This window comes from Psammomys obesus, unplaced genomic scaffold (genome assembly GCF_907164565.1).
Source record: "Psammomys obesus unplaced genomic scaffold, mPsaObe1.curated_primary_1811, whole genome shotgun sequence".
Classification (NCBI taxonomy): Eukaryota; Metazoa; Chordata; class Mammalia; order Rodentia; family Muridae; genus Psammomys; species Psammomys obesus.
This window is the reverse complement of record NW_026589137.1, coordinates 9,665,048-9,683,394: the sequence shown is the minus strand read 5'-3', so window position 1 is coordinate 9,683,394 and position 18,347 is coordinate 9,665,048. Positions and strand designations below refer to the sequence as shown.

The window sequence follows — 18,347 nt, the reverse complement described above, 5'->3', positions numbered from 1 at the left end:
TGTCTTTCTGTTATTTAGGACTTCTTTATTTTCTTTCTGCAATGTCTCACACTGTTCTGAGTATATATATATGTATATATATATATATATATATATATATATATATTTTTTTTTTTTTTTTTTTTTTACTTTTCATGCAGTATATTGTGATCATACCCTTTCCTTTCCACCAACTCTTTCTGTATCCTCTCCCTCTCTAGCTACCCAGCCTCATTCAGTATCTTAAAATTAAAACAAACAAACAAACAAAACATAAAAGCAGAAGATAAAAAAAAACATGGAATCTCATTTGTGTTGGCAAACTATTTTTGAGCCTGAGGCCTATCCATGGATTGTGTTAGATATGCATACTACTTTGAAGAAAACTGAGTTCCACTCTCCTAGCAACCACCAATTGTAAATAGCTTCTAGGTTAGAGGTAGGTCATTGTGTTCACTTCACCTTGTCCATGCTAGGGTTTTGTCTGCCTGGAAATTGTGCAGGTCTTGTGCATGCTGCCACAGTCTCTAAGTCTTTGTGTGTATCAGGCCTGTTGTGTTTGGAAGATGCTGTTTCCTCAAAGTCATTTACCATTTCTGTTTCTTAAATTTTTTTCGACCTCCTTTTCACATAGACACCTGAGCCTTTAGCAGAGGGGTGTGACAAATACATCCCATTTAGGGCTCAGTGTTCCAAAGTCTCTCACTTTCTAATGTATATTGTCCAGTTCTGGATCTCTGTGTTAATTGCGATATACTGCAAGAACAATCTTATCTGTTGAGGGGTGTGTGTGACAGCAATTAATGGTTTGTTTTATTGCTATTGTAATTAATTTAGTAGTTTAAGAGCAGTAGGTTTCTTTTAGAGCTCATGACCTATCTAATCTCAGATTTTGGCCTCTTTAGCAGGGTTGCATCTCATAGAAAAGGTCTTAAATCCAATTTTATGAAATGGTTCTATAACATTTCTGCCTCTGTTGCACCAATGGGCACATCTTACAGGCATATCTTTATTGCAGCTTGCACATTTATTTGCTGGATATGATTGATGACTACTTTTCTCCTCCAGTATTGTGTATAGTATCTTCCAGTACTATGAATCTAGTCAGTAAGGAAGAAGGTTCTCATTGAGCAATAGCACACTTTCTTCATTTGTAATGACATAAGTAAGTGGTGTCTTCAGCAATAAGGTCTTAATGTCAAGTTGTGGAGGTGTAGCCTGTGATGTTTGGGGGGCTGGTTGTTATCTACTATATCTAGGTGAAGTGTTATCTTCCCTATTACATGCTAACTCCATTTACACTACTTTTATATATGTATATGTTTTAGTAAGTTCACTCTACATGTCCTCTCCTGCATTCTGACCTCTTATTCTCCTCCACATTTAAACTTCCTATTCAATTCCCATTTATTACATATAACATTGTATTCTATTTCTCCTTTATTCTCACCCTGGTCCCCTGTTCTGATGAGAGGATTTGTACTTACGGTTACATGTATTCCTAGTAGTTTTATTATTTCCATTATTACTATATAGATAATTAATATTTATTTTTATTTTTTCTTTACTTATATTTTATTTTCTTACTTAATTGCCATGGATAGAACTTGCAATACAATATTGGATTAAATTAGCCAAGATAGGAAAGCTTCAAGTCTTTCACTATTAAGTAAAAATGGCTCTCAACATAGTCTTACAGTTGGCATTATTACTGTACAAAAGTAATAAACATTCAGTACAAAATGTACTTTTTACTTGGATTTTTCACTATTTTAATATTTTATTTTTTATTAATTACAGTTTATTCACTTTGTAATCCAGCTGTAGTCTCTTCCTTAGTCCCCTCCCAATCCTACCTTCTCTCCCTCTTCTCCTTCCATGCCTTTCCCCAAGTCTACTGATAGGGGAAGTCCACCTCCCCTTCCCTTTGACCATAGCCTATCAGATATCATCAGGACTGGCTGCATTGCCTTCCTCTGTGGCCTGGTAAGGCTGTTCCTCCTAAGGGGGAGGTGATTTAAGAGCCAGCCAAATATTTCATGTCAGACACAGTCCCTGTTCCCCTTACTACAGCACCCACTTGGACACTGAGATGCTTTGGGATAAATCTGTGCAGGGGTTCTAGGTTATCTCCATGCATGATCCTTGGTTGGAGTATAAGTCTCGGGAAAGACCCCTGAGCTCAGATTTCTTGTTTCTGTTGTTCTCCTTATAGAACTGCTGTCCCCTGCAAGTCTTTCTATCTCCCCCTTCTTTCATAAGATTCCCTGCACTCTGCCCATTTTTGGCTAAGAGTCTCAGCATCTGCTTTGTTGACCTGCTGGGTTGAGTCTTTCAGAGGCCCTCTGTGATAAGCTCCTGTCCTGTTCCCTGTTTTCTCCCTCTTCTAATGTATGCTCCTTTTTGCCTTTCTCTTATATTTATTAATTACAGTTTTTATTCACTTTTTAACCTAGCTGTAGCTCCCTTCCTCATCCCTTCCCAATCCCACATTCCCTCCCTCTTCTCCTATGGCCCTCCCCTAGTCCAATGATAGAAAAGGTCCTCATCCCATTCCATCTGACCCAGGTCTCATCAGGACTGGCTTCTTTGTCTTCCTCTATGGACTGGTAAGGCTGCTTCCCCCTCAGGTGTAGGTGATCAAAGAGTGAGCCCATGAGTTCATGTCAGAGATGGTTCCTGTTCCTATTACTGGGGAACACTCTTGAACACTGAGCTTCCATGGGCTTTCTGAATGAGGACTGGTCATCTTACCCAGGGTGCTCCTTCTTGCTTAGTTTCTTTATGTGTACAGATTTTAGTATATTTATGCAATATTATCTGTCTAATATACACTTATAAGTGAGTACATACCATGTGTCTCTTGCTGCTTCTGGGTTACCTCACTCAGGATGATCTTTTCTAGTTTCCATCATTTGCATGCAAATTTCATGATTTTCTTGTTTGTAATTGTTAAGTAGTATTCTATTGTGTAAATGCAGCACAATTTCTGTATCCATTCCTCAGTTGTGGGACATCTGAGTTGTTTTCAGTTCTGGCTATTATGAATAAGGCTGCTACAAACATGGTTGAGCAGATGTCCTTGTTGTATACTTGAGCATATTTTGGATATATGTCTAGGAGTAGTATAGCTTAATATTGAGGTAGTACAATTCCTAAATGTCTGAGAAAGAGTCAGATTGATTTCCAAAGTGGTCGTACAAGTTTACATTTCTACCAACAATGGAAGAGGGTTCCTCTTTCTCCACATCCTCTCCAGCATGTGTTCTCACGTGAGTTTTTGATCTTAGTCATTCTGATGGGTGTAAGGTGAAATCTCGGTGTCGTTTTGATTTGCATTTTCCTGATGACTAAGGATATTGAACATTTCTTTAAGTGTTTCTCTGCCATTTGATATTCCTTTGTTGATAATTTTCTGTTCAGCTCTGTACCCCATTTTTTAATTTGATTACTTGATTTGTTGTTGTTTAACTTCTTGAGTTCTTTATGTATTCTGGATATTAGCCATTTGTCAAATGTACAATTGGTGAAGATCCTTTCCCAATCTGTAGGCTGTCATTTTGTTCTGACGACAGTGTCCTTTGCTTTACAGAAGCTTCTCAGTTTCATGAAGTCCCATTTATTGATTGTTGCTCTTAGAGCCTGTGCTGTTGGTGTTCTTTTCAGGAAGTTGTCTCCTGTGCCAATGAGTTCAAGGCTCTTCCCTACTTTTTATTCTAACCAATTTAGTGTGTCTGGTTTTATGTTGAGGTCTTTGATTTACTTGGATTTTAGTTTTGTGCAGGGTGATAAATATGGATCTGTTTGGATTTCACTACATGAACACATCCAGTTAGACCAGTACCATTTGTTGAAGATGCTATCATTTTTTTCCTTGTATGATTTTGGCTTCTTTGTCAAAAATCAAGTATCCGTAGGTGTGTGGGTTTATTTCTGGGTCTTCTATTCGATTCCATTTATCCCCTTCCCTGTTTCTTTGACAGTACCATGCAGTTTTTATTACAATTGCTGTAGTACAGCTTGAGATCAGAGATGGAGATACCTCCTGATGATCTAATGTTGTACAGGATTGTTTTAGCAATTGTTTTTTTTTTTTGTTGTTGTTGTTTTGTTTTGTTTTTTGTTTTTCCACATGAAACTGACAACTGTTCTTTCAAGTTATGTAAAGAATTATGTTGGTATTTTGATGGGAATTCCATTTAATCTGTATATTCCTTTTGGCAGTACAGCCATTTTAATTCAACTGATTCATGAGCATGGGATAGATTTCCATTTTCTGATATCTTCTTCATTTTCTTTCTTCAGAGACTGGAAGTTTTTTTCATACAGGTCTTTCACTTGCTTGGTTAGAGTCACACCAAGGTACTTTATGTTACTAGTGGCTATTATGAAGGGTGTAAATTTTCCCTAATTTCCTTCATAGCCCTTTGGTCTTTTTTATATAGGAGGGCTACTGATTATTTTGAGCTAATTTTGTATCCAGCCACTTTGTTGAAGGTGTTTCTCAGCTGAAGGAGTTCTCTGGTTGAATTTTTGAGGTCACTCATGTATACTATCATATCATCTGCAAAAAGTGATACTTTGACTTCTTCCTTTCTGATTTATATCCCTTTGATCTCCTTTAGTTGTCTTATTGCTTTAGCTAGGACTTCAAGTACCATGTTGAAGAGATATGGAGAGAGTGGGTAGCCTTGCCTTGTCCCTGATTTCAGTAGGATTGATTTAAGTTTCTCTCCATTGAGTTTGATGTTGGCTATATAGGCTTGCTGTATATTGCCTTTACTATGTTTCGGTATGTGCCTTGTATCCCTGATCTCTCCAAGACTTTAAACATGAATGGTTGTTGGATTTAGTCAAATGCCTTTTTGTCATCTAAGGAGATGATCATGTGTTTTTTCTCCTTCAGTTTTTTTATATGGTAGATTACACCATATAAACCATCCCTGCATCCTATTCATCATAGGCAAGATGAAGCCTACTTGGTCATGATGGATGATATCTTTTATGTATTCTTGGATTCGGTTTGCAAGTAGGTTATTGAACATTTTTGCTTCAATGTTCATAAGAGAGATATGTCTGAAATTCTCTTTTTTTGTTGCCTCTTTTTTGAGGTTTAGGAATCAAGGTGACTGTGGCTCCATAGAGTGAGTTTGGTAATGTTCCTTCTGTTTCTATTTTGTGGAATAGTTTGAAGAGAATTGGAGTTAGCTCTTCTTTGATGGTCTGGTAGAAATCTGTGCTGGAACCATCTTGCCTTGGGTTTTTTTTTTTTTGTTTTGTTTTGTTTTTTGTTTTTGGAAAGGAGACAACTTAGGACTATTTAACCCATTTATCTGATCTTGATTTAATTTTGGTAAATGAAATCTATCAAGAAAATTGTCCATTTCATTTAGATTTTCAAATTTTGTAGCAGATAGACTTTTGAAGTAAGACCTAATGATTGTTTGGATTGACTCAGTATCTGTTGATATGTCCCTGTTTTCATTTCTGATTTTGTCGAATTGGATAGTTTCTCTCTGCCTTTTTGCTAGTTTGGCTAAGGGTTTGTCTGTCTTGTCGATTTTCTTAAAGAATCAGGTCTTGGTTTCTCATTGATTATTTGAATTGTTTTCTTTGTTTCTAATTCATTGATTTCAGTTCTGAGTTTGGTTATTTCGAATCTTCTACTTCTCTTGGGTGTGTCTGTTTTTTTTTTTCCCCCTTAGGTCTTTTAGGTGTGCTGTTAAGTTGCTTGTATGAGATGTCTGAAACTTCTTTCAGGACACACTTAGTGCTATGAACTTTCCTCTTAGCATAAGTTTGGGAAAAGTGTGCCTCTGTTTTCATTTAATTTTAGGAAATCTCTAATTTCTTTTTTAATTTTTCCCTGGCCTAGCTGTCATTGAGTAGAGAGTTGTTTAGTTTCCATGTGTATGTAGGCCTTTTGTTATTTCTGTTGTTGTTTAAGTCTAGTTTTGGCCATGGTAGACTGAGAGGGTACAAGGGAATATTTCAATCTTCTTTTGTCTGTTGAGGCTTGCTTTGTGCCTGATTATATGGTTAATTTGTGTGAAGGTATACTCTTTTGAATTTGGGTGACAGTTATGTAGGTATCTATTAGGTCCCTTTGATTTAGGACCTCTGAAAGTCTCATTATTCCCATATTTAGCTTCTGTCTTGATGATCTGTCCCATGGTGAGAGTGGGATGTTGAAGTCTCCCACTATTAAGGTGTTGGGATCCATGTGTGATTAGAACTTTAAGAATGTTTTATTTACAAATGCACCTGCTCTTGTATTTGGGGCATAGATATTCAGGATTGTGATGTCCTCCTGGTGGATATTTCCTTTGATGAGAATGAAGTGCCCCTCCTCATTTTTTTTGATTAATTTTGGTTGAAAGTCTATTTTATTAGATATTAGGATAGCTACCCAGCTTGTTTTTTGGTTCATTTGCTTTAAAAACCTTTTTTATAACCCTTTACTCTGAGGTAGTGTTTATCTTTGTTGTAGAGGTGTGTTTCTTGGATGCAGGAGAATGTTGGATCCTGTTTCTCTTTCCATTCTGTTAGTCTGGGTCTTTTTATTGGAGAGTTGAGTCCCTTCATGTTGTTAGATAATAGTGACCAATGAATGTTAGCTTCTTTTTATTGTGGAGGTGGTGGTGTTACTGTGTTTCTACGATTGTTTCCTTTTATTATTTTTTTGTGTGTGTGTTTAGTTATTTATAACCTGTACTTTCTTGGGTGTAGTTGATTTTGTTGGATTGCAGTTTTCCTTCTAGTATCTTCTGTAGGGCTGTGTTGCTGTGTAGATTTTTAAGTTTAGTTGTGTCATAGAATATTTTGTTTTCTCCATCTATGTTGGTTGAAAGCTTTCTGGGTATAGTAGTCTGAGTTGGCATATGTCGTCTCTTAGAGTCTACATGACATCTCCCCAGGCCCTTCTGGCTTTCATAGTTTCTGTTGAGAATTCTGATATGACTCTGATAGGTCTATCTTTGTATGTTACTTGGCCTTTTTCCCTTGCTCCTTTTAATAATTTTTCTTTGTTCTGTGGATTTAGTATTTTGACTATTATGTGACCTGAGGTGTTTCTTTTCTGGTCTAGTCTATTTGGTGTTCTGTAGGCCTCTTCATTGTTTATGGACATGTCTTTCTTTAAGTTGGGAAATTTTTCTTCTATGATTTTCTTGAAAATATTTTCTGAACCTTGGAGCCTGGAATCTCCTTTTTTGTCTATTCTTATTATTCTTATATTTTGCCTTTTCTTCCCCTCCTTGATTTCTTGGATATATTGTGTTTGGAAATTTTCTGATTTTACTTTTTCTTTGAGAGATGTACCAATTTCTGCAATTGTATCTTCAGTGCCCAAGATTCTTTCTTTTATCTCTTGTATTCTTTTGTTGATGCTTACCTTTGTGGGTCCTGATCTTTTCTCTAAATTCTTCAACTCCAGGGTTTTCTCTGTTTGTGGTTTTTGTTTTTTGTTTTTGATTCTGTTTTCATGTCTTGCACCATTTCCTTCATCTGTTTAAATGTGGATTTCTGTCTTTCCACCATGGCCTCTACTTTTTTTGTTGTTGTTGTTCTTTTCCTCTCTATATGCCTCTACTTGTGCCTCTATTTGTTTGGTAGTATTTGCGTGTATTTCTTTGAGAGCTTTGTTCATTTCCTCTTTATATGCCTCTAATAACTGGATAATCATAGTTTTGAGATCACTTTCCTGTGTTTCCGATGACTTAGAATACCAATTGATGTTTGGGGTTGCTGGTGAAGTCATGATGTCCTGATTTTTGATGGCTGACCTCCAGCCATCTGCTTATCTGTAACCTTCACTGTTTGTTCCTGAGTTTGTACTTCAGACTGGGTCTCTTTATCTCTGGTGTCTGGACTATTTTTCTGGAAGATGAGAGATGTCCACCGGTTCAAGGGTGGATGTTGGTGTTTCAGCTGTAGCTAAGGGAGGAAGGTTGCAGGCAGATGTGATGTAGCCTGGGAATGTGTGTGGAAGTTTGCCTTGAAGTACTAGACCATGTAGATACCTAGAAGGTTAGATCTTAAGCACAGAAGGGAGAGCTGTTTGCTGGCACAATGCACTTGTACAGGTGCCCTGAATACCTCAGTGGCCTACAGGTCTGGGTTAATGTCCTCCTGGTGTATAGAATTTTCTGGGCTCCAGGAGTTATTTGCCTGGACTCCACTGGTAAACCCACAAAACAGGCCCTTCAATGTTGAAAATGCTGTCCCAAGGATTACTATGTTGACCACAGTAAGGGTGTGGGTGGGAGGGATCAGATATCTGGCTGTTAGTGTAGAGGGACCCTAGATCTGAGGCTCTGCATGTACTCACTTGATGGTGCTCTTACTTGCTGTCAGACCCAATCAGAAAGCACAGTGGAGCCCACTGTTGTCTACTCTCAGATTTGTTCCTTCAGGGACAAATGAGAGTATAGGAGACCTGTCAGCTCAGTGTTGTCCACTGTTTGTCTGCTGAGCAGGGAGACCTGTACTTAGGGCAGCCACCTCTGCCTTCTCAGTCACCAAAAATGGAGGTTACCTTTTCTTGAGCTGGCAAAACACAGTGTGATATTTTCTCATGATACTGAGCAACACTATTGAAATGATTCATAGATTCTAGTCAACCATTGAAGTCACAGCAGAACAATACATCCTCTGCAGTTCATTGTGTTATCTATTTATGACCTTTGCTAGATTAGATGTATTTATTTATTCATTTTCAGTTAGGGCATTTCAACTTACATTGAATATTGTGATATTTTTGACAGTTGTTTCAGTTAGGTCTCTGTTGCTCTGACAAATAGGATGAGCAGTTTATTTGATTTCCCTTCCCAATGATAGTCCACCATAAATCAGGGCAGGAGCACAGGCAGGAACCACACAGGAATGCTGTTTACTGGCTAGCTCTCTGTGGTTCACTCAGCTTGCTTTTTATACAAGCAGTACCATCAGCCTAGTGATAGATAGCACTTCTCACAGTTAGGTAGCCCTCCTATAGCAATCATTAATCAATAAAATGCCTCCACAGTGAAGCTCAGTGTCCTATCTGATGGAATCAACCTCTCTGCTAAAGTTCCATTGTTTTTAAAATGACTCTAGTTTGTATTAAGTAGACAAAATCTAACCAGCACAACAATGCCAAGGAAATTCAATTCTACCCATAGCTTATTGAATGTTTTGTCTTGAAGCACTAGTAAATTATGAAATCTTGTTTATGGCTTTTTTTTTTTTGGTATTGAAATAACATGGCTTTATCTCTATATGGCTGAAGTGGAGCATTATATTAATTGCTCATATAATGTTTCTTTAAAAAATATTTATTTATTTATTTATTTATTTATTTATTTATTTATTTATTTATTTATTTATTATGTGTACAGTGTTCTATCTGCATGTATGCCTGCATGCCAGAAAACGGCACAGGATCTCACTAGAGATGCGTTTGTGGTTGCTGGGAATTGAACTAAGGACCTCTGGAAAAACAACCTGTACTCTTAACTTCTGAGCCATCTCTCTAGCTCCCATGTAATGTTTCTTTATGTTCTTACCCTCTACATACATACAGAAAAGTAAGATAAATTCATGATAATGTTTACATATATAAAAACAAATACAAATTTACACTGAATTTAGATGTAAAATCAGCACAATTAAAATTACAACAGACTTTTACAGTGATGGTTGAAGTTTGTTAATATTTTCCTGTTGCACATTTTCCTTCTTGACACATCATTTGATTTTGATATTGATAGAACTTCTCTTTGTGTAGTTGCCATTATTATATACTTCTCAATAACAAACTCATTTCAGAACAATGGTTCATTATTTCCATGGGCTAGTAAATTTAATTGTGGACCTCAATACTACTCCCTTTTGAGTTGTTGGTCAGCATAGTCCAAGAGACCCCCCCCAAATAAGTAAGCTACTATTGTTCTCTTTGGATGCCTCCCAGAGGTTGAAAGTGAGCCTTTATTGTTTAATATACCACATACTTTGGTCATAGGATGTGGAAGATTTGAGCTGGATCTGAACTGAAAATCTCCTTCCTGAAGTCTAGCATTTATAGTAACAGATGATTCTATGCAAGCTGCTCAGGAAAGGAAGTAATGATAAGTCTTACCCAGATGTGATGTCTCTGAACAACAGCAATGACCACCATGGCACGATATCTCTAAACGTGCAGTAGTAGCACTGTCTAGTTGGTAGTGACTGTCTAGTTGGACTTAAATCCCATTCAGTAGAAGTAAAATCATATCTGGTACTAGAAATTCACTTTACTGGGATTGCTTGATTATGTACATCCCTCCTTTCTTGCCCCAAATAGTCCTTATTTAAAACTAAAGCTCACATCCATATTCAGAAGATGGATTCAGATGCTTAAAATCTCTATTGCTGAGATGGTTATGTTGTTATATACTCTAACATATTCTTTAAATTAATTTCTCATAATTTTGGTAGGGTCCACTCATACTCAGACTGAGGGTGATTATGCAAAAGCAATTATCATTGAATGGTCACAGTTAGAATTAAATGTAAATTGTGAAGTAATTTAATAATGTTGAGTCAGTGATATGACAGAAATGTTGAGTGGTTTGAGACCCAATGTAATAATACTAAATCTAGGCCTTTTCAAATTCTGTAACTCTGAAGTAGGAAATTCAGATGATATTCTGCTTTTCTGCCTACCATGACGTTGAAAATTATAGATAGAATCAGAGGACAATGTATTTTTTGAAAATGTCAAGGTTATAAAAGATAAGAAAAACTGAGAAACAGTTCCATCTTTTAAAAAAAGACTAAAGTGACATTCAAAATTAACTTAAAGGTGATCCATACTTGACTCCTATAATAGATAATGTTTTACTGTTGAGTTAATTAGCTAAATTTGAAAAATTCCTTTAGAAATGTAATGTGAATATTAATTTATTGATTCTGTACTTTCTCTTGTTGCAAGGAACAAAAATGCCTTCATATGTATCACATATTGAAGTATATAGAAATAAAGAAATATGATCTTCAACTTACTCTCACCTGGTTTAAAAGAAGATATAATTGATATGCCATGTTTAGTTGATATCTATGGGGGGCCTTCCCTTTCCTGAAAGAAAATGATGGAGGAGGGGAGTTAGGGGAGAGAAGAGATGAGGGGGGAAACTTAGAGGAGAAGAGGGAGAGGAAACTACAGTTGGGATGTAATATATGAGAGAAGAAGACATTTAAAAAATAAATTACATATTACAAAAGAATATGTTTAGCAAGAGAGAAAAGCTGAAGGAAATGTTACAAAATATTAAACTTTGGGGAAATGGAGTGAAGGGTTGTGGAATTTCTTTGAACAGTACTTTTACACTTTATTAATAAAACTTCTGATGAGAATTGCAGCCTGGAATGTTTGACCCATGAAAACTGTTGGACAGTTTGTTTGTGTACTGTTAAGAAGGGCAAAAGATGCATTTGAAAAAAAAAAAAACTAAAACGGCATAAAGAGTAAATTTAAGGGACACTATAGAGAGGAAATCATCCTACTTTGGTGGTCACACAGAGAGGAGTTAGGGATGGTTCTGAAGTTGGAAACCTAGAAAGTGGGCTTGTGATATCAGAAAGAGGCAAATCAAGAGGAAGCTGGTTGGAACTCCAAATAAGTTTGTGATGTGTAAATTGAGTGAATAGGGTGCATGAACACAAGGTACCATTTAGTAGAAAAAAAAATAGTAGAGATCAGGGTTGGTGCCATTTGTTTTCTAGGCATCTCAATACATTATAGATAGATGACGTTCCTCTATCTATAGGGAAAAATTATTAGAAATAGAAGTATGATTTTTGTTTCATGAGGTATACCTAGCTAGTTGAGGCAGTTACACTGAAGTCAAATATATTTGGGTTCAAACTTTGGCTTTTCTAATTTCTAGCTTTGTGATCTCCACCAAGTACCTAAATCACTCAGATCATTGGTTCTTCCATCTGTGAAATGGTGACCTTACTCAGAGCACCAATATAAAGCACTTATACTAGTCACTGGTAGGTAGGTGGAACTGAAGACCTTGGGATCTTGTCTTAATTGCTATTTCCTTTCCCATGCTTGTCTGCATGAGACAGTTGCTTTTGTGTTTCTCTGCTCTGTCTGTATCTGTCTGTCAGGCTCTCTGTCTCTGTCTCTGTCTCTCTCTCTCTCTCTCTCTCTCTCTCTCTGTGTGTGTGTGTGTGTGTGTGTGTGTGTGTGTGTGTGTGTGTGTGTGCGTAGCAGGGATGAGACAAGGCTACTTTAACAAATGGAGGAAAAATCTGTACGGCATCACTGGAAATGATAATTGCTTTCCTCCTCTGGTGTTGAAGGAAATGTGAGTCATAGCCACAAGGACAGCTTCCAAAACCTCATGTGGATTGCCAGAAGCAATTCCTCCCTCCAGAGACTGTCCCAAGCCATCTAGAATAGGACACTTAGAGGTAGTGAAATGAATGAGTCAAAGAGATTCAGGAGCACCAAGCACAGGAGGCAGATTTCAATTTATTAAATGTGCTTGGGGCCTTACTCACACATTCCCTATGTTAGGAAGTAGTGAGCTATAGAAAATGTGTTTGGCCCAGGAGTAAGGATGGCCAGTCACATGCCAGCTTGGACACTCTCTGAGGATGATGCAACTCTGGATAGCCATGTAGCTAGCCTATATTTGTTCTCTTCTGCAGAAATATTAATCAATATGTAGACTTCTGCTACTACATGCTAATGCAATAAAAGAGATCACAATGACCTTAAGAGTTCCTGATTAATTCTTTCACCCCCCTAAGTCAGCATTACTTTCTTTAATTTCTCAGCACTTGGCTCATTGTCTCAGCTTATTTGGCTCTGCTTTTTGCTCCAAGTACCTTTTTCTATTATGGAGGAGAGGGATTTGGTGAAGTCATGGAGTTTTAGGCTGCTTGGAACTGGTCCAGGGACCATCCTTGTCCTTGAATGAAGGTACATGCTGTATAGAGGAAGACTTGGAGTTCTGATTTAAAAAAAATTAGAAAGGGATATTTGGAAATGATAAATGAGAAACTGAAAGAGAGACAGACAGACAGACAGAGAGAAAGAGAGAGAGAGAGAGAGAGAGAGAGAGAGAGAGAGAGAGAGAGAAATGTATCAGGATGCCATAAATGAGAAACCTGGAGAAATCAATAGGAGGAACAGGCTGAAAATATTTTACCTTGGGTCAAATAGGAATAGGAAAAAGACATCTGAGACAAAGATAAGTATATAAATATCAAAAAAAATTAATTTCCCAGTGGTCTCTTGAATAGATGCTTTGAGGTCCTCAGTGAAGAGTAACTTTCCTAATGAGGAGCTTACAATATAGAGATTGGTTAGCTTGCTATTTAAATGGACAGCTTACATCGTAACTTGCTCATAGCAGGACTTGTGAAGGAATTTTCTACATGCATTCTTCTCATCTGCTTTCTTGGCTCAAACTCCCAGTTGTTCTCGGTTTTATTCCTTTTCACATCACATTCTAGACCCCAGGTAATCCTGTTGACTACATTCAAAACAGATCCCAGTAATGGCCCCTTTAACCACCTCCCCAGCTATAACCTAGTATGGGCCACTAGCATTTTTGTCTTGGACCAGTGCAATGTCCTTCTATTCATTTCCACTCTTTTTTTAGGTTGCCCTGTATGGATGTTCAGGGCACCATAATAATTATGGGTGTGCCATTTATATCACAGACACATACTAACTTACATAATATTGTGCAGATGGATACAGACACTCTGAATTTCTTGGCTCTAAGTCTAAGAGCTGCAGATGAGATTCAGCTCCTACATAAAAGTGTGCCCCAGTGTGCACTGCCTTGAGCAGTCTTGGGAAAGTTCATACAAATAAATATACATACTCATGGGCACATTCAATGGTCCTGCCTCAGTCCTGAGTCACTTTTTTCTTTCACTACCCATTGCTCTACCAAGATGAAGTCCTATTCTTCCCATCCACAGTTGCTTCATCTAGAGAGGAAGTAAAACAAAGGGGTGCAAAATGCTTTGATGATACATGTATTCCAGTGACAAGAAATGCACAAGTGAGAAGAATGTGGGTGCACATGGTCCAAAGTCCTTTGCATCATCATTTTGATGATTGCCCTATGGCAGGACTTAATGTGATTTAGCACTGACTAACAGAGATCACCTTAACACTTCCGTTTTCAATATGAATAAGGAGCATCTTTATGTCACAGTGCAATAGTCTTACAATCTCAACTCCAAACAACAATCAGCACAGACTTTAACACTCAAAACATTGATATTGATTCTTTATTTCAAATCCATTTTACATTGCACTATTCTAAGGATAAAGACATACTGCAAAGCTAGAATGATCTGTTCCCTGCCTTTCTCTGTAAACTCATCTCATCTTAATCTCACTCTCATCATATTCCCTAAAACCAGCCACACGTTCTATCTCTTAATGCCATCAAGTTCGACAGTGTCTGGCTCATTTCTTGACTATCTCGCTTCCTCTCTTCCTCCCCCACTTCTAGAGTGCTGATTCTATTAATCAAGGATTTTGGCCACCATTATGTTGCCATCACCTGGCATATGGTACCTGGCATGCAAAGAGTACCAATAAATATTTGCTCAGTAGGTGCATAAACAGGAAAACAGGCGGTTTCAATCAATTCCTTCCCCTCTAAGGACTTTAAGATGTGAATAATATAATACTGTGTCTAGTGTGATTCCAGATCCCTTCGTAAAAAGAGATTACCAAAAAATACAGTCTTGGTTGTGAGCCTAGCCTTTAACAGCTGAGCCAACTCAAGTGGATACTAGACATAATATAGGATAAACATACTAAAATCTGTACACTTAAAGAAGCTAAGCAAGAAAGAGGACTCTGGGTAAGATGATCAATCCTCACTCAGAAAAACAAGCAGAATGGGCATTGGAAGAAGGAGAAAACAAGAAACAGGACAGGAGCCTACCACAGAGGGCCTCTAAAAGACTCTACCCAGCAGTGTATCAAAGCAGATGCTGAGACTCATAACCAAAGTTTGGGCAAAGTGCAGGGAATCTTGGGAAAGGAGGAGGAAATAGTAAGACCTGGAGGGAGCAGGAGCTCCACAAGGAGAACAACAGACGGAAATATATGGGCACAGCGGTCTTTTCTGAGACTGATACTCCAACCAAGGACCATGCTTGGAGATAATCTAGAACCCCTGCACAGATGTAGACCGTGGCAACTCAGTATCCAAGTGAGTTTCCTAGTAAGGGGAACAGGAATTGTCTCTGACATTAACTCAGTGGCTGGCTCTTTGACAACATCCCCCAGGGGGATGCAGCCTTTCCAGACCACAGAGGAAGACAATGCAGCCAGTCCTGATGAGACCTGATAAGCTAGGGTCAGATGGAAAGGGAGGAGGACCTCCCTTATCAGTGGAGAGGGGCGGAAGGAGATAAGGTTAGGAGGGTGGAATTAGGAGAGAACATGGTAGGGGGGCTACATCTGGAATACAAAGTGAATAAACTGTAATTAATATAAAAATAAAATTTTAATTAAAAAGTAAAGAAAATAGTCATTTGAAATGGAAATCTTAAAGGCCAGTTTAGCCAGGAAGAACCATTAATTGGCATAATCGGTGGTAATTGAGATATTTGCACTTGCTGAGAGTTGCTCTAGGCTCTTTACTCACTTGGTCTCCAAAGTGACCTTATGAGATATGCACTAAAATTATCATGAATTTGACTGCACACTCAGTCCCAAGAGATAGAATGACTTGGATTGAGACACAGGGAGGTTGATGTGAATCAATCTGACATATTGGAAAAGAATGAGAATAAGTTTCATTTTCTCTCATCACTTTTTTCCAAGCACCATGGGAAGCACCCCCATCCCACCACATGCATCTCATTCTCTTGAACCAAGTGGTGTGAATCAAGTGAAATAGGGGCATGTGTTATGTAGACAAACAACAGCAAGCACGGGTCTCATTAGCAACACAGCTGGGAAGGAGCCATTTTAGTGATTGACAGACAGTGCAGATTAAGAAGGTGAGGTATTTTGTACACTCATAATAGTAAAATATATAAATGCATCAAATCCTGAGCTAGTCTTGCCAAACTGAAAGAGAGTTGCAGCCACAAAGCAAATTTAACACCTCCTTGGATTTTCTTGATGTCAGATGGGATGCTTCTACTGAGGTGAGAATGGCACTAACTTGAAGTTCCATGAGGTTGAAACCTCAGTTATTTAGAGGCTAAATTGCTCTCACCACCTTAACATGGAGAGAGAAAAGTGACACATGGAGAAGAGGTAACTGACTAGCCAGACGCTACGGCACTGACAGCCAATAAAGAGAATGACGATTGCAACAACAATGGGAAAAGGCAGTGCAGATTTCTTGAGGATGTCGGAGTGCTCCTGGGGAAAAAAAATAATTTTCCTATTATCCAACAACTCAACACCCCTCACCAACAAAACAAGCTATTTGTGGATAAAATGGAATTTAGCACAGTGCTTGCATACCATGGAGAAGCCCTTGGGTTTCACACCCAGCACCAAAGAAACTGGGCTTGGTGGTGCAAGCCTGTAATTCCAGTAATTGGCAGACAGATGCAGGAGGATTGGAAGTTCAGGATCATCTTTGGCTACAACTGGATTTGGAGGCCAACACTGATCAGAAGCCCTGTCTCAAAACACACACACACATACACACACACACACACACACACACACACACAGAGAGAGAGAGAGAGAGAGGGGGGGGGACAGAGAGAGACAGAGAGATGCAGAAACACACATGCACAATTTGAAATTAGCATACTGTTAACAAACAGTACCTGAAATGCCATTTCATGGACAATGTTTGGGTATTTACCTGAATATTTGAACAGAATACTAGAACCAGAGAATGGACCCACCAGAACTTATAATCAGTGTATTCACTTTATAGATATTGCTTTTTTTTTTAATCAAATGTGTGCGTGTTTGTGTGCGTGTGTGCACATGTGCGTGTGCGATGGTGGGTGGATTGGAGGTTTGCATGAAGAACAGTTAAGGGAAAAAAGAAAAAAATGTCTACATTGTGAGGGGGAAGGGGTGGAGAAAAAAATGTTAGAATTGACACAGTGTTTAATAAATAACTAGTCATTTGTGACATAACCACTTACACATTGTAAAAACACCCCTCTCTGTGGCAGAAACAGAGCAGATATTCTAAATGGAGGGAGAACCTCAGCTAAAGAGACTAAATGGGGGCCCTTTATAACCCTCACCTCCTTTTCTGCCATCCAGTCCACCACTTAGTTCAGCTGTGGGCTTGCAGCATTTTGTTCTACAGACATGTCCATAGGCTGCTTTGCTAGATGCCATTTTGCCTCTGTGGGAGGAATGAAGCCTTTTGCCTTTATCAAGAAATCTGGGTTTTTTTTTGTTTGTTTTGCTTTTTTTTTTTTAATTTTCCTTTCAAGCACAGTGCAGAGATTTTTACAAATTGCAGTACAGAAATAGAAACAGCGCTAATCTTCAGCACAGCCTCCTTGAGGTCGGGGCAACCTGTCCCACAGGCAGTGTATGAGGCCAGCTCAAGCATTTCTGAAATTGGTGGCATAAATTCTCTGTGGAGGAAGACAGAAAGCAAGCCATTTTTTTTCTTCTGCCTTAAAGGGAGCTAGATTTAGAATTAGAGGGAGCTAGGAGCTCTTGAGAAAGACCATCCAAGTGCCAGGCCAGAAGGAAGTCATAGTGTTGCAACTTGCCTTAACTTAAGGTGGGGATTTGGGTATGCTGTTTCTGCTTATTGACGCTGGGTTTTTTTCTCTGCCCCCTGCCTCACTTGCAGTATAACTGAAATGTATAAATGGAGGCTCACATATTCAACGGAAACAAAAATACTCAATGAATGGCGTAGATAAGTACTGTTATTTTATATTTGATCTTTACCTTGAACGACTAAGTAATTTGAGTGTGAACTTCGAATAATATAGACCATTCTAGAGCTGACTCAAGGCCTTTGAATAGGTTCCTTGGGAGTGATATGAGAGGAGACAGTGTGGATAGTACAGTAGAGTCATATTTCAATTATGGAAAGAAAATCATGGAAAAAACACACAGTCCTGCCCCTTTGTCTTATTTTTCCAGCCTGTGCCTTCCAGCAAATTACCGAAGAGTTCTAAGACTTAGCTTCATCACTTATGGAATGGAGTGGTCATGAGGACATCAGTTAGACAATGAATGGAAAGCTCTTATACTGGTAAGGCTGGCATAAGAGTAATTACTGTTGATGTCATTTGCCTCTGTTTCTGAGAACTGAGATTTCTTTACGGCAGTGCACAGCTGGTCCTTGATTTAAAAACTGTGTGTGTGTGTGTGTGTGTGTGTGTGTGTGTGTGTGTGTGTGTGT

At 38.3% G+C, this 18,347-nt stretch overlaps 1 protein-coding gene across 1 annotated transcript in view; it reads left to right on the top strand.

Moving 5' to 3' along the window:
- Pak3 (p21 (RAC1) activated kinase 3) overlaps nt 1-18,347 on the top strand; it is a 336,231-nt gene that overhangs the window by 28,363 nt on the left and 289,521 nt on the right. The window contains exon 2 of the mRNA XM_055604923.1: nt 18,086-18,197. The gene's annotated coding sequence lies outside the window, so the exon portion shown is untranslated. The remainder of the gene's footprint in view (nt 1-18,085; nt 18,198-18,347) is intronic.